The sequence below is a fragment of the Poecilia latipinna genome, unplaced genomic scaffold (genome assembly GCF_001443285.1).
Source record: "Poecilia latipinna isolate Pla-1442-1.1 unplaced genomic scaffold, P_latipinna-1.0 Scaffold1809, whole genome shotgun sequence".
Classification (NCBI taxonomy): Eukaryota; Metazoa; Chordata; class Actinopteri; order Cyprinodontiformes; family Poeciliidae; genus Poecilia; species Poecilia latipinna.
In genome coordinates this window covers 100712-115986 of record NW_015114425.1, presented here as the reverse complement: position 1 = coordinate 115986, position 15275 = coordinate 100712, and the positions used below count along the sequence as shown (strand labels likewise).

Genomic DNA, 15275 nt, shown 5'->3' with positions numbered 1-15275 from the left:
TACATTTGCATTAGTGCCACAGAGGCACAAATGCTAGACACAGCCTAAGGGGGTTGGTCTTTTGCATCTGTCTTCATCTGCTGTGCTGTAAACGCCTCTTCACTTATACAAGAACTCATTACTCACAATGGCAGCCATTTGAATCTTTTATCAGAGAGATTTTTAATTGAACATTGGCGAATGTGCTCCAAACAAATGGGCCTCGGTGAGCCTGCAAGTGGAGTGTTTGTATGTGTCTGTATGTCTGAGAGTGCACGAGTCTCCGCCTGCACAAACGGCTGTGTGAAATATTCATCAGTCCCGTAACTGACTGGTTCAGAAAATTGTACGTATTAGACATGAGCCCACACAGAAGAGGGCAAGCGAGCTGTCTGCGGAGGCTCTGAGTGATTCGCGCGCAGGGATCTGCTCAAAGGTGCATTGTTAGCTTTCATTGGCTTGTGCTGGTGGTTTCTTCTCCTGAAGAAGATATAAGCATAAAAACAATAACACCTGAAAAAGAGACGTATTTTCTGTCCTACCATGACGAGCATAAATGTGGCGTGTCCGAAAGCCGTGATGAAACTGCTCCCGTTGATCAGGTGGGTCTAGGACCAAACAGCTCACATGGGTTTGGGCTAAAACAAAGGATGAGTATGGAAACACTTCATTTGGTTTACCTTCCCAAAGCCCTGGAAACCATATTAGATTACATGACAACATGACCTCTGAAGTGGCAAGACATGCTGAATAAAAATCTGATAATAGACAGAAAATGAGTGTTTTTGCTGTATTTTAACAAGATAAAGATTCAAAAATTATGCTCAGAGATCAGTATTTTAATATTTAGCGGTATCAGTCCGATATGTAAAACTGGCCGATCATAAAAACCAATGTGTGTATTTTCATCTTGCTGACATTTATTTTGGAGAGGATTATCGATGTGATGTTTTTTTTATTTCTAGTCTATGTGACAGTGATGGTGATGCAGCACAGGATTGTGAGGGTACTTAAGTGAAGCAAAGACGCAAAGTAGGCAGTGTGGTCATTTTGTCAGGATAGGGAAAGATATATAATATCTATGATATCGGTCACTGGGCGATATTAATGCGATATTAATATTAATGTCTCGTATCGATATCTAAATGTTCTTGCCGCTCCATCCTTACAGAGAACTAAATGCAGTCCTGTAATAAAGACATTTGTGGCACCATTGGTTATTTCCTGACACCCTGACATGATTACTCCCCAAATGAATCAATGAAAATCAAAAAAGGGGATGTTTAAAGTAAAGATTAATTTATCTGAGGGACCTTAAATATAATAAATAAATAATTATTGCTACCAATGGGGGCAAATACATAAATACATGTGCTCAGCAGGTTTTTAAAATCTAAAGTACAGATGATAATCAGTAAGATTAACCTTAAAATGACTGTAACCAAAACTCTACATTGTCTTTACATCTTACTTTATTGCTTAAAAACAAAATACTGTTTATTTATTTTTTTTATCAGATTGGAAGGTTCAAACGTTAACCCAACATGGCACCGTTAATCTGTACGTCCCGCGATGAGACACACGGGGGTCAAAGACTCAAACATGCCAACTGTCTATATATATATATATATATTTATATATATATATATATATATATATATATATATATATATAACCAGCAGATGGAGCAAAAATGAAAATTTCATCCATTTGAATGGATTCCAATATCCCGCATTCAGAGTCCAGTCAAGCTGTGCACAATCACGCGTTCCCACGCTCAGCATGTATTATTTGCTGAGGGCTTCTGGTGGCTCCAGTGGTGCCTATTTTAGTCCTGCTCAGGGGCATGTGGCGTTCTGCTGCTGGAGCACGTGCGCGTGTGTGTGTGTGCACCGCTCACACACACACTGACACAGATAAAATCCTGTTTAATATTAGAGTTTAATCTTGGAACACTCAACCTCAGACTCAATTGCCGAATACGTTTGGTTAAAAATAAAAACTATTCACGTAAACTTCTGGTGATGTAACTGTGTTAGAGAGTCACGCTATAACATAAAAACGGGATCTTCAGTACCATTTAATGACATGCAATAATGCATAGAAACCTGCTGTAGATAAAACTAACAAGACATTCAGTCAGGACCAGCTTTGCCTGCTTCAGGATTTTTCCAAACAGCATTTATAGGTTGGGCGAGCCGTTCTCTGAAATTCACTTACACACAGGGAAGCTAATTGTTCTAGCATTAGTCAATTTTACCATAAATATTAGTGTTTTGTAAAGAAAAATGCAGAAACTGCTGTTTTTCTCCATTCTTGTTTATTTCCTCTTTCTTTTTGCTTTTTATACGATGATGGCAAATTTTGTTTGCAATGTGATTTGGAGCTGTTCTTATTTTTAAAAGCCACCTAAGACTGAATCATATTTCTACCTGAATTATTTCAATCCTCTTAAAACATTTACAAAATTACTATCTCACAACTGGTGAGTTCAGTACCGTCTTCGCCCTCTGTGGACAGTGTCGTTTTGTCCTGTTTTTATGCCAAGAGAAAGCAAAATGATCAATTTTATGTTAAGATAATGTTAACATTTTACACTCACTCATATTAACATGTTGGGACTTTTAAAGTAGATCCTTGATGGTTGTTGTAATGAAATGTTTCCTTTTAATTAAGACTTCACTATAAATTTGTAACAGTGGAGTGAATTTGATTGGGTATTCTTTCTGAAACCTAATACTTCCAGTATGCTTTAACACCGACTCTGTCGTTTTTTTGTTCTTTTTGTTTTTTTCACACACTCAAGTTTCCTTTGGATTTGTTGAAACTTCTCCACCAGAGTGTGTTTTCAAATTTACAAATGTTAACATTTGTTTTAGATGAGGCCAAATCTTTTTGCATCAGTGAGCATATGGGGTCAAATATAAGAAGGCTTGCATTACAAACATTTCTCTTTGAGATCCTATTACTGATCAAGGTCCACATCCTATGTTTTCTTTGTTTTATTCATTCATTTTAAATATTTACAGTATCCTTTCTGTCCATCTGAATTAAGAACATTAACATATATTCCAATGGTAATATGAACATACACTTTTGCAAAAACCTAATTACTGAGAGGTCCTGTTTCTATTTTTGTCCTGATGTGGATAAAATCTTCATTTCCTGACATTTATCCTCTTCGTTTTGTTTCTTCTTCTTCTTCTCAGGAGACTGAGATCAGCACCAGAAGGAAGGAGTGTGAAGCACTCGAAGCAGAGGTGAAGAAAAAGAATCAAACATGTCAGACTTTGGTAAGTGCTCCAAAAATATATCCTGGCCTCTGAATGAAAGGATGAAGGTTAAAATTGATTTCCACCCGAGAGCCTTTCCCCACTATCTTCACAGCCAAACATCCCTGGGGAGAGAGTGTGAGAGAATGGGTGACAAAGATAGCTTGGCTCTCAAAAGATAGAGGGTTGTCAGAAATGACAAAAAAAAAAGCGATAAACACCCTAATCAGAAGCATTAAATCTAGCCGGATACATGTGAATATGACAGAGTCGTGTTATTGTTCATGTTTGTTGACATTCACGTTGTTCAAGCCAATACTCGGTTGTCACTTTGTTGGTTTCTTTTGTACACACAACAAATCAAGAAGAAGCTCCACACAATGCCACTTTGCAATATCCAGAGGTACACTGCAATATCTGTGTTTTTGTACCACTGTAAAAGGTCAGTTGTGTTGCACTGCTTGTGCATTTTCATTTGGTGTTTCTTGAAGGACGTTTTCTTTACAGTGCCCCAGAAATGTCACTCCTGCAGCTGGAGTGGCCTTTACCCGGTACAAAAGCTAAAGGGAACAAACACAGAAAAGGAGAAAGAAATAAAAAATTGTGGAGAGAAGATGAAAGAAATGACTGAACTGCTTCCAAATAGCTGTTTTTTTATTTTTTGCTCTGAGGCACTGTGGCTGTGATAAAGCAGTCATTATTTGCTTGAAAATATGTTCAACAGCATGAGCCAGATCCAAGAAAATGCTAAATGGTTCTCTGGACTTAGGGGTTTTAATTGAAACTCAGTGTGATTGCATGTATGCTGAAGCTGTGTTGTTTAAAGAGAGTCGTCATGATTGACATGTCTGGATTTGGATGATTATTCAAATCCAGACATGTTGTTTTTTTAATCCCCTCTTAGTTCTGTTGACAAACCACTTAATTCAACTAAAGGACACTTTATTTCAGTCCATTGCTTATAATTCACTTACAATATTTGTACTTTTTAATTCATTTATTACATTTAAATGAACTACAAATTGTGAGGGTATTAAAGAAAAGAAGTATTTTCTTGCATTAAGGTAAATGATTATTTATCCTCACAGTAAATGTATTCAAAATAAATACTGTTTTCAATGTTTAAGCAATTAGACATTTTATGTCAAGACATTTTATGCTACCAATTTTTTGGAACAATATGGAGACAGGCACTTACTGTTGCAATGTGACTGCACCACAGCACAGCAATAAAATAATAATAATAATAATAATAATAATAATAATAATAATAATAATAATAATAATAATAATAGAACTTGGCCGTTCTGATCTCAAATTAACTAAACACCTTTGATATAATTTACAGCGGACCCTGTGGCCCAGGCCTTCCTGTCCAACATCAGTGTCTGACCTCACAACTTTTGGGATGATGGTTGGAAGTTTCCATAAACTCACTCCTAAACCTAGATTCCCAGACAAAAGTAGAAATGCCACCACTATGCTGATTGATTCAGCCCATTTTTGTTAGATTTCTTGATATAGCATTTTTGCTATTTTAACAGTGGTGAACCGGGGCCAGGACGTGTTGGGAGCGAGGGCCAGGCGATGTGTCAGATCCAACAGACTAGATACCGTAGTTCAGATTAATCATGAATTGTGAATGAGCAAATAATGTTACGTCTTATTGTTGTGTGTAAAATGAATGAAACCCTCAAATAACTTTTTCTAATCTATTTTACAGATAATAGCGTCTTACAAATGCATATTTAAACCTGCAATGTGCTGTTCTTTATTCCTCAAAACTCTTTGAAAGAATTCAGACTTGATCTAATCCCAGCCTGAGTTGAGAGAAAAAATAGAGCTGGGTCCCTTATAGGCCAAAAGTAAATTGTACGTATTTCTCACAATGTCTCTGTGCTGTGGCATCTAAAGGCGACTGATTATTTTTGCGCGTTATGACATTAGCAACAAGCCGACGTACGCAGCCAACAGGACGGATTGATGCGATCCAAGATGGAAGTGGTATTTGGGAGGGAAGCTCCTTAATCAGTCAGGTTGGGATCGTGTTTAAACCACGAGTCGACGGTTTAGGTAGAGTTACTGTTGCTGTCAGTCCAGAGAGCTCAGCAGGACAGAAGCAGCCCTAACCAAATGCTGATCAACATTAATCTGAGAGAAAACATGTGGGCTCCTGTAATCCTTGGTAAAGGTTGGTTCAAAAAACATTGAACATGCTTGAAGCAGAAGTAGGAACAAAATAATGCAGGATTACTCCTATGAAAGGTTGGAGCTGGAGGGATTCAGCAGTAATGGGACCATTTGGTCCAACATCATTTCAATTTATATGCTCTTGCTTCAAGCCCTTTAGATGAGCTGTCTTTGTGTGCGGCTCTCTGCCCCAAATAAATACTCCATTAGGACTGTTTTCTTTGCTGACCTCCTCCGACCTTCCCTACTCAACGGCAGCCAGCGCGTCTCTCCTCGCCCATTGTCAGCCTGCTGAGTTCGGGGGAAGCAACCCGAGGGACAAACTGTCCCCACATGGTGAGCGGGACTGACAGGCTGGTCTCCACAGACTGCAACATGGCTCTGAAGCCTCCCTGCACCTGGCACGGCGAACGGAGACACAAACACAGACAAGTCCAATGAAGGAGATTGGGATGGCAAGCTGACAGTAATGTCACTTGCAATTTGCTCTAAACTGACTCGCCTCCCTCCTTGTATCAGATTTTTTTTTTTTCCAAAGGTAAAAAAAAAAAAAAAAAAAAAAAACGGGCAAAACCAGGCTCTTTACCTACTTTTTTTGAAAGATTCTAACAGTCCATTTTATGAACACTGACAGCTTATATATCAATATACACCATTTTTTTTTTTCCTGACTTCTTGAGTGGTGGAACTCCAGGGTCAGTAAACGCCTCGTTGTGATTCGCCTCGGCCGTCGTGTATATAAACACGCAGGGGCGAATGTGAAAAATGACAGTAAACACTGTCACCGCCATCTGGCACCTCCACCTTCCCGCGTGTCTGATGTTCAACCATCGGCCATCACATCATCAGTCTCGGCTTGCGTTTTAAAGCCTGTTGCCATGGTGACAAGCGGCAGCTCTGCCAGCGTCGCTCAAATATGTATCATGTTTATTGACGATCAATACAAGGGCAGTCCGCCAGCGGACTCGACAAGATCCGGTGCGTCTCTGTGATGTGTCCCCGGAGTAGCTGGGTGAAATACCTGTAAACACAAATAGCTGTAAACACACACAAAAAAAAAACCTTCCAGAAAGGGCATGCTTGGCATCTGTCATTGGTTTTATGTGCTAGGGAAATACAGGAACATCCTCATATGCATTCCACTTTATTTGAATGTTCCAGCCCTCTGGCGTTTTTCAAGATTAGTGTACTTGTGGAGGACAGGAAGGCTGAAACATTGATTAAATAAAGTGGAATACATATGGAGCTGGAGTGTGTGTTGCACTCCTCTCTCTTCGTCTGTTACAGCTTTGGAACAAAATTTGCACTGAGTGTACGAAGGCAAAAATGTGTAACGTTAAAGTGGGAATACAGCGACATTCTCAGATGTTTTCCACTTTATTTAAATGTTCCAGCTTCTGAGCACTTCACAGAAACACAGTGTATGATTTGTATTGGTCAATTTTCAGCACATTTTTAATAATTATTACTTTTGTCAGTTTCAAAGTGACCATTGTGGGTTTTTGAGTCACTAACAGAGGGGTGCAAACAGCTTCGTCCATGTGTGTACAGTTTATTTTTGTGTAATAATATAATTTAAAAAAATTATAATACTCATAGATTGTCCTTGATTGTCACATTATTTGCGCAGGAACAGGCATTGAGGTGGATAGCTCAGCTAGTAAAGTTTTGAGTTAATATTTAAAGGGTCCTAAGTTAGAAACTAACTGGTGTTGTGTGAGTCAGTTTTGATTGAAACAAGTTTATACAGATATCAAATTAAACTTTGTCTTTTAAACCCAATATTACTAAATTTAGCCTGTCTATCTATCTGTCTGTCTGTCTATATGTCTGTCTTGCTAAGTAGCTGGCTAGCTAGCTATTTTTTTTACATTTTAAGGTGCATTTTCCAACAAAAAGGAAAAAAAACAACTCACCGGGAATACTATATTATTGGGTATCTAATGTAAACACGTCGCTGTGCTAAAGTTGCCTGAGGCCGCATCAATTTGCTTAATCAGCTGTCAGTCTGTTGGAGTGTTTTCCAAACAACTACTAGACCTGGAGAAGCATATGGACTTACATTATTTAATGGTGTTACACAAATTACATACTGACACAAAATGAAAAAGTTAGCCTCTCCCTTTGCAGAATCTGAGTGGACGGACGACATGCAGCTGATGAGGCAGATTGATGTTGCCTTGACCAGCTTCACTCAGTAACACGAGCATCATTTGGTAAAGAAAACGGCAACACACTTAACAATGTTCTCATGTGAAAACACAGATTGTGTGGACTCTGCGTTTAATCTTACCAATTAAATTTCGAATAGTAAATACTAAGACATGGGAACGAGTTGTGCTGTGAAGCTGTAAACAAACTGCGTTGGCTTCATCTGAGTGTCAGATGGGACATCTTTCTTGTCCTAAAATGTTCCAATTTGTATGCCTCCTACTGCACAGCTACCTAATGATATCAAAATGTAAAGGTCATCTGTAGGAAGGAAACATGGATGACTCTGCCTTCATTTACCTCTCTGACGCAAATGGCTTTGGTTAAAAATAAAGTCAAGGAAGCGACAGCTGGCTGCACCAAGAGCAGATGATGAGCTCTCCCGTACTGAACAGAGACTAAGTGGGTGAAATCCTTGGATTGCTCATGAGTTAAATGACAGGGTTGATTCATCTGTCAGGCTTATCAAAATTAACCATGCTGCTGTCTCGAACCAGGTTGAGTCATGCAGTGATAGACAATAAAATGGCCCCTCTTTGCTTCAATATATTTCTTTTCTGTTGTATATCAATCATGTAGCTATTCTGGCTTTAACAAATAATATGAAATAATAAATAATATAAACCCAGATAAAGTGGAAAATTAATTAACCTGTGTTTATTCTTTTTTTTATTATTATTTTAATTTCATTTAATAATGAGGATCCATCTGAGAATACGATATGAGTTTATGGGGTAGGAGTACATAAGTTTCTTCTTCCTTTTTTCTTTGTGTCCTTCCTTCCTTCTTTTCATTTGCCCTTTCTTTATAACTTTGTTTCTTTAATTAGGTTCTTTATTTTTTTTCCGTCCGTGCTTTCGTCCTTTCCTAACTCTGTGTTGTACCTCTCCACAACTCTCACCTGTCTGCTGGGTTTCATCATCTTCACAATGGCGTTTGTTACCTAATGTGTTTCAAATTGTGATTAAATTACAAATAATAGACGCTATTTACCAGCTAGATGACTTCAATTAGTTTCATTGCATTTTATCCATAGGCATCAAACCAAAGATTGCAGCTCTATAGATAGCCATTATTAGATTTTTGATTTCAAAACCCATGTGTCATTTTCCTTCCACATCACAGTTATGCACTTCATTGTGTTGGTTTGTCATGTAAAATTCCAATCCAATAGGGAAACAGGCTTTTGTGAAACATGTAAAGGTTTCTGTCTGCAAAGCAATGCACAATGAAGATTTTTACTTTTAGTAATGGGACTTTTGGATCGATTTTAAAGTACCATTCTGTGTCTTTAGTTTTTTTTTGTACACTCATGTTGCTACACTCAAGCAAATGTGCCTCAGCAGAAAATCCCAGTTTTCCAGCTGAATGATGCAGCTCGGTGTAGGCTGCAGTGTTTTCTGCTTGGTATTTGTTCCATCTGTGGGCTCACAGACTCTCCACAAAAAACGTGTCTTGCCAAGGGATTATGACTTACATTGATCTGTTTAAAGCGTTAACGCTGCAACAATACAGCTCAAGCTGATTGTCTATTTATTGACACTTTTGTCTGTGGCGATATGTGTGCGCTATCACATCCGAAATTTGGCTGGCCTATCAGAATTTCTCCAAGACCTCAAACATTAGTATATAACAGGAAATAAAAACAACTTTTTTCCCCCACAGCACTGCAATGTAAAGTAAAAGTTTCTTTGTTCAGCTTTGGCAGCTTTTTATTCTTCAGTATGGATACCTGACAGACAAACACCTACGACTATTGTTATTGACTCCAAATTGATGAATTACTGGCAGTAAAAACACAAATTCCGCTTAACACATGCAGCTTATAGAAGAAACAAAAGAGAACCCATCCGATCTCAGACGTGACTTCTCCAGGCCGTTTACTTGGTAGTGCTTGTCCTTGACGACGTTTCTCCTCTGTCGTTTGCCTCTGCAGAGATTCCACGAACACCGGAAGCAGACAGGTTACACGGCTGTGTAAGGGTTTACGGACGTCCCTCATAAATCACCACAATAACAAAGCAAAAACGTTTTCATCCATCTAACAAGTGTTCTTCGGAATGGATCTACTTTTTCCTGTTCACTTTAATCTTCAGTTCAACTCTGAAGCATCCTTCATAAGTTAAACATAAGGCACTGGGAGCAGACCCGCCATCGCAGGCCACAAAGGGGCTCCGTTATACAGTAAATGTATCATGCATGAGCCTGTGGGTTTCCCAGCTCCTGACAACAACAACAACAACCCTTGGCTGCCGGAGCTGCAATAAATTGCTCGTTGTGGAGAACCCAACAGTTGACACTGCAAATTGCTTCCACGGCACACTTTACAATTGTTGATTGAATGTAATTAGTTTTCCCCTCCTACGGTGAAGAGATTGTTTTTCTTTTACTCTGCGCTGGGCACACATGATTTGAAAAAAGTTTGGTACGCACGCGTAAGAGCAAGAGAGAGAGAGAGAAAAAAAGCTCTGAAGATTATATGGGTTTCGTTTTGCAAATGCTCGCATAAAAGCCACTTGGATGTCAATATTATTTTACCGCTGTGGTTGACGCAAATGGCAGCTGCTTCTTTTAGTGATTCTCTCCTCCACAAACTGCAGAACCTGAAGCGGTCTCCTCAGATGAATAATGCATGGGTCGTTGCCTACAACACGCCGGGTTTGAGTGCATTCCTCTCCTCTAATCACGGTGACTTTTCGGGTTCTGAGAGCTGCTTTCTTTCTGACTCCTTTGCCTAGGAGAATGAACTTCAAGAATTCCTGCAGGAGAACAAGCACTTGAATCTTCAGTGGTTCAACAACAGCCACAAAGCATCCGAGTATGAAAAGGTAAGAGGTGAAAAGGCTTTATAGAAGGCTTCTCCCTCCTTAAATGCATCTTCACAGAGCTTTTAGCTCGGCACTCGGTTCTCGGTGTGTTTCTCTTCGTAGATCACGGCCTCCCTCTCTTCGCTTTGATGCGGCGTTGGAGGCTGTCTGGGTCTTACGAGAACTTAGCTATATCCAGCATTCTAGTGAAGGACATGACTGAAGGAAGTAAAATGTTGCAGAGATATTGACACCCAGTCGAAATAGTTTAGCAAACAGAGACCTCCGGCCTTTCTATGAGTGAGGCAATTTCCTGTAGTAGCAGCTCAGAGGCAGGTGTTTGCCACTAAGGTTAAATGTTATTTTATCAGGATACGAATGACTCTGGGAGCAACGTTCTCATATCAGGCCGATATTAAAAGAAGCAGGGTACAGTGCGGTCCAGGTCTTGTCCTTTGCAAACACATTTTCAGCCTGGCTCCTGCGGTCGGAGAGGTCCTGCTTGTAATAAACCGGCTTTAGCCGATTCTGGTGTAATTTGGATCAGCGTGTCACGGTTAGGTCTGACGGGTGGGTTAATGTACACCAGTGGGTTCGTGCTGTGTGTTGGCATTGCTGCTCAAGCAGACTTACTAGTCTGTGTTTTGATTTGTTGGTGTTTGTACAGTTTATCTCCTTAAGGAATCATTAGTCATTCATGGCTGCTCTGAGGGAAGGGTTTTACCACATTACAGCTGCAGGAGCCAGTCAGCTCAGTGGCGATTAGGGGCCATTAAAAGCGCTGACGGAAAATACTCCCTCCTTAGAAGCAGTTGCAAACGCTGCTTCTACGAATTTGTTCAGTTTCCTTCTTCACACGACTTTATACCGTCTCTAAAGAAAATGTTTGCTCGAAAAATGATTTCAGCAAATTGTGTCTGAGTCGCATTATAAGACACATTGATTTATCACACACAGTCCCTTGTAAAAGTATTTACACCTCTTCAAAATTATCTACTTCCACTTTATAGCTCCAAACTTTAATGTGTTTTCTCAGTATTTTATTCGTCAGACCGATAGATTATACGGGTTTTCTTTTTTTTTTTTTCCACAAAAATAAAATCTGAAAAGTGTAGTGTGGATTTGTATTCATAATCCTTTGCATTGATATCTCAGTCGGTATAAAACTTGCTTTGCACTGTTCAAAAGATCTCAAAGTCTAGACCTACAATTACCTGAAAATCAGTGGCAAGACTTGAGAGCTGCTGCTTACAGATTTCTTCTTTTCTTTCATTCATTAGTTTTTCTTTGTTTGTTTTGTTTTTTTTGGTTCAGTCATTTCGAACAATTAAGTATTTAAGCAAAACTCTCTAAAACTAATTTATCAAAGCTTTAGCTGGTTTGAATTGGAGAGCTTTTCAGTTTTCAGTGTGCAAAGCTAGGAGAGAACAAAAGATGTATTGTGATTGGAGTGAAATGTATTTGGGGCTTGAATTGATCCAAGCTACAGTCTTCAGACTCGTATTTGTTAAAAAAAATAAAAAATAAAATGTTATGCGCTACTTTATGGAGGTCAGTTAAATGAAAGTTGAGTATTTTCCAGGGCAACTTTTGCTGGCAACAGGTGAACAATCATTTGTGTCAAATTGCAGCAGCTCAACTTTAAGCAGCTCTGCCTGTCAAAGGATAGGTGTGAGAAATACATAGAAAGATGCATGATGCACCTGTTTGCTGCCAGAGACAGATTTTGTCAGGATCGTAGCATTTAGCCGTGCTTGATAAAGTCACAAAACAATTCAGGTGTGAAGATGATACGGCTAATCTTGCAGTCACTTGGTTCCATAACAAGAAGCGTGTCAGAAAGGGAAAAGAGTGAAAGAACTGCGCAGTTATCGATTTGTTGCAGGTTTTTAACTACTGACAAACATCCTGGCGTTCTCACCTCAAATAGCAAAGCGATTTTAGATATACAAGATAATACTGTATGTGAGTTTTTAGCATTTTTATGCCTATTTAACTTTAAAATTCATTGAAGAACTTGACTGCAAAGAAAGAAAGCTGACACACAAAGGCTTCAATAGATGGATTCCAAAATGGTTTGTTTTCAAATAAATTAAATGACAATGCAATGATATGAAACGGGGATAGGGTTTAATGAGTTGGCCTGGAACCGAACAAAACCATAAAACGCTGTCCAGATCAAGAATCGAAACATGTTTTGCTTTTGGACTGTCACCTTCGTCTGCCTTGACTCTTGACTTGTTCCATCTGAACAGGTGAAATCAGAGTATGCCCAGCTCAAAGAGAGGCTTGGTGTTGTGACGCAGGAGAGAGATTTAGCCCTGTGGGAGAGGAACCAGCTCCAAGGCAAACTGGAGAACCTAGAGCAGGTGCTCAAGGTAAGACAATGCGACCCTGGTGACGCCGCCGTCTGTCCATTCTGTGTCCCCTTCTGGATCTGGAAATCCATTCATTCTGGGGTTTTGATGCAGGTGTTTTTGTAGAGCCTACCTCTTCTCCAGCCCCTCCTCTCCTTCCTGTGCCACTCTAGCCTCCTCCTCTATGGTTTCTAATGTCCTCGACGTGTCTGTTGCCTTCCAGCGTCGTGTTGGGAAGGTCTGACCTGGAGCTGTGAAAGAGCACAAGCTGGGAGCAGTCTGCCCTCTTTTCTTACCTATGTCACTCTTATGTTGTCCAACTTCACTGGATCTGTTGCTTCCTCCCTCCCTCGTCCCCCTCTTCCTTCCCCCTGCTAGATTTCTAAGGTATCACTGCTATGGCCACCTGTTTTGGGAGCAGCTTGACTTATTCCCGTACTGAATGTTTCATGTCAGTGGCTGTGCTTTTGTCTCCCTTTATCGACGAGTTGTTTATCAGACATAAAAAATGAAAATAAAAAAAAAACAATCACTTGGCTTCGACTACAGCACTGTGGAATGTGATTTATGCATGAGGCAGGATGATGAAGAGTTTGGCTTTATGATGAGAGGGGGAGGAAGAGGAAAGAGAAAAGCCAGGTCACCATCCACGATGATGATGATGATGATGATGATGATGATGTCACCTATAAGTTCGACGACATTGCCGATTTTAGAACGTAACTTTTCACGAGCATGAAAATGTCATTTGCTTCTTCCACCGTAGCGCGTCAACGGTTTACACATTTTGGAAGCAGTGATGCGACTAGATGTCACAGGCATCCTGTGTTACAAAGTTCCTAGCATTCAAGTCCCTCCTTTGGATGGCTTCTTTGGTTGAGATGGATGATCACAAGCAAGTGAGCACGCTAACAGAGTTTGTTCACCCTTTTAATGTCACATAAAAGCCTCCAGATTGATCATTTAAAGACAAAATCTCTGAGGACAACTTTTAAAGACTCCTGTTTAACAAGGCTTTAAAGAGGCATAGTGATACATAAAGGGGGCAGCAAACCTGGAGGTCCAAGTGTATTTGCACTGTCTTGCAGGATTATTTCTATCCCCTGAAAACCTTTTCACATTTTGTCACGTTACAGCCACACATTTCATTTTGTTGTTTTGAATATTAGGTGATTGACCAACAAGTTGGTGTATAACTGTAGAGTGGGAGGTAAAAGGGAATTGAAAGCCAGAGTGCATTTGTGTTCAGCTGCCTTTACCCCCAATGCCATGAAATGCAATCCAACCAAATGCCTTCAGAAATCATCTAACTAGCAAACTGAGTCCATGCAGTTTTTCTCAGTCGCTTTGGTGCATTTCTCAGAACAAAATTGAAATTCTAAAAACTACTCGTTCAATCTTCAAATCATTGTGTGCACGTCAAAACAGCAGTTCCTCATACATTTGAGCAAGTCACACATGCTTTTGTACATCTTGCAAATGATTATGTACAATTCTTTGCTTTTTCCTACATTTTCAATTGCTTTTGTCATGTTAATCAAAACGTATTATACTGGTCTCTGAATCGTCTTGATCTCCACAGCAGGTCAGCTTAAGTTTATTGTACAAGTCTCAAGATGCAAAATGCTCAAACAGGTTGTCGTAATGCGTCTAGACATTTACATTGGCCTTTATTCTACATCTGACCTGAACTGACAAATTGCTCCCAGGCGAATACTGAGTTTCTCCGATGTACATGAAGCGTTAGATCGACCAACGATCAACCAGGTGTCTGAAATAGATTGAAGGTACATCTCATGAACTATCAGCTGGTAGCAATACAGTGGATATAGTCAGAGCACAACACAATGTTACATTACCGACAATGAAAGGACAAGGATTTGGACAGGGTCAACAGCCAGAAAGAAGAAGAAGAGGAGGAGGAGGAGGCTGCGGCAGAATAGATAGGAGGCAAAACAGAGGAAGAGCAGAAGAGGCTGAGGACATCTGCTACTTTCCATCGCTCCAGCATCATCAGGCAGTGGTTTGTGACCCACACAGGAAGCTGATGGAGTTCCTCTTACCCCACTCTTCAATCCTTAACCCCATGAAGGGATTTTTCTCAGTATAGAGATAGAAAATATATGAAGACTTCACTGTAATTTATGCAGCACTGCATGTACAGTCTTGGTCTTACATATTTTCCTGTTGCTGCTTTAGATTTATTTATTTTTTCTTTGCGCCTGCTTTCTGTATCACAATGACACAATCTGCCAACAAATTACAGTAAAAGCATGTCCAGCCACAGTTTACAACAGGACATCCTCCCCATAGTACACTGTTACATTGAAAACGTGACTAATCAGTTTGTCTTGTCCGAACACAGTGAAACAATTCTGAGGCAATTCTGACACATATTTAATTTTTGAGAAATGAACTGGATTTTGCAGGTAATTCCTGGTGTTTCGCTGTTTGTGCAA

At 39.8% G+C, this 15275-nt stretch overlaps 1 protein-coding gene across 15 annotated transcripts in view; it reads left to right on the top strand.

Annotated features, from left to right (window-relative positions):
* The window catches only part of rimbp2b (RIMS binding protein 2b), a 72054-nt gene that overhangs the window by 15794 nt on the left and 40985 nt on the right, over positions 1–15275 (top strand). For 14 of the 15 annotated variants that reach the window (XM_015014362.1, XM_015014349.1, XM_015014360.1 and 11 more), the window contains exon 1: positions 12754–12837. The gene's annotated coding sequence lies outside the window, so the exon portion shown is untranslated. Of the gene's footprint in view, positions 1–3190; positions 3273–10390; positions 10481–12714; positions 12838–15275 lie in introns of those variants that run through there. The other variant, XM_015014357.1, reaches the window with a different exon arrangement.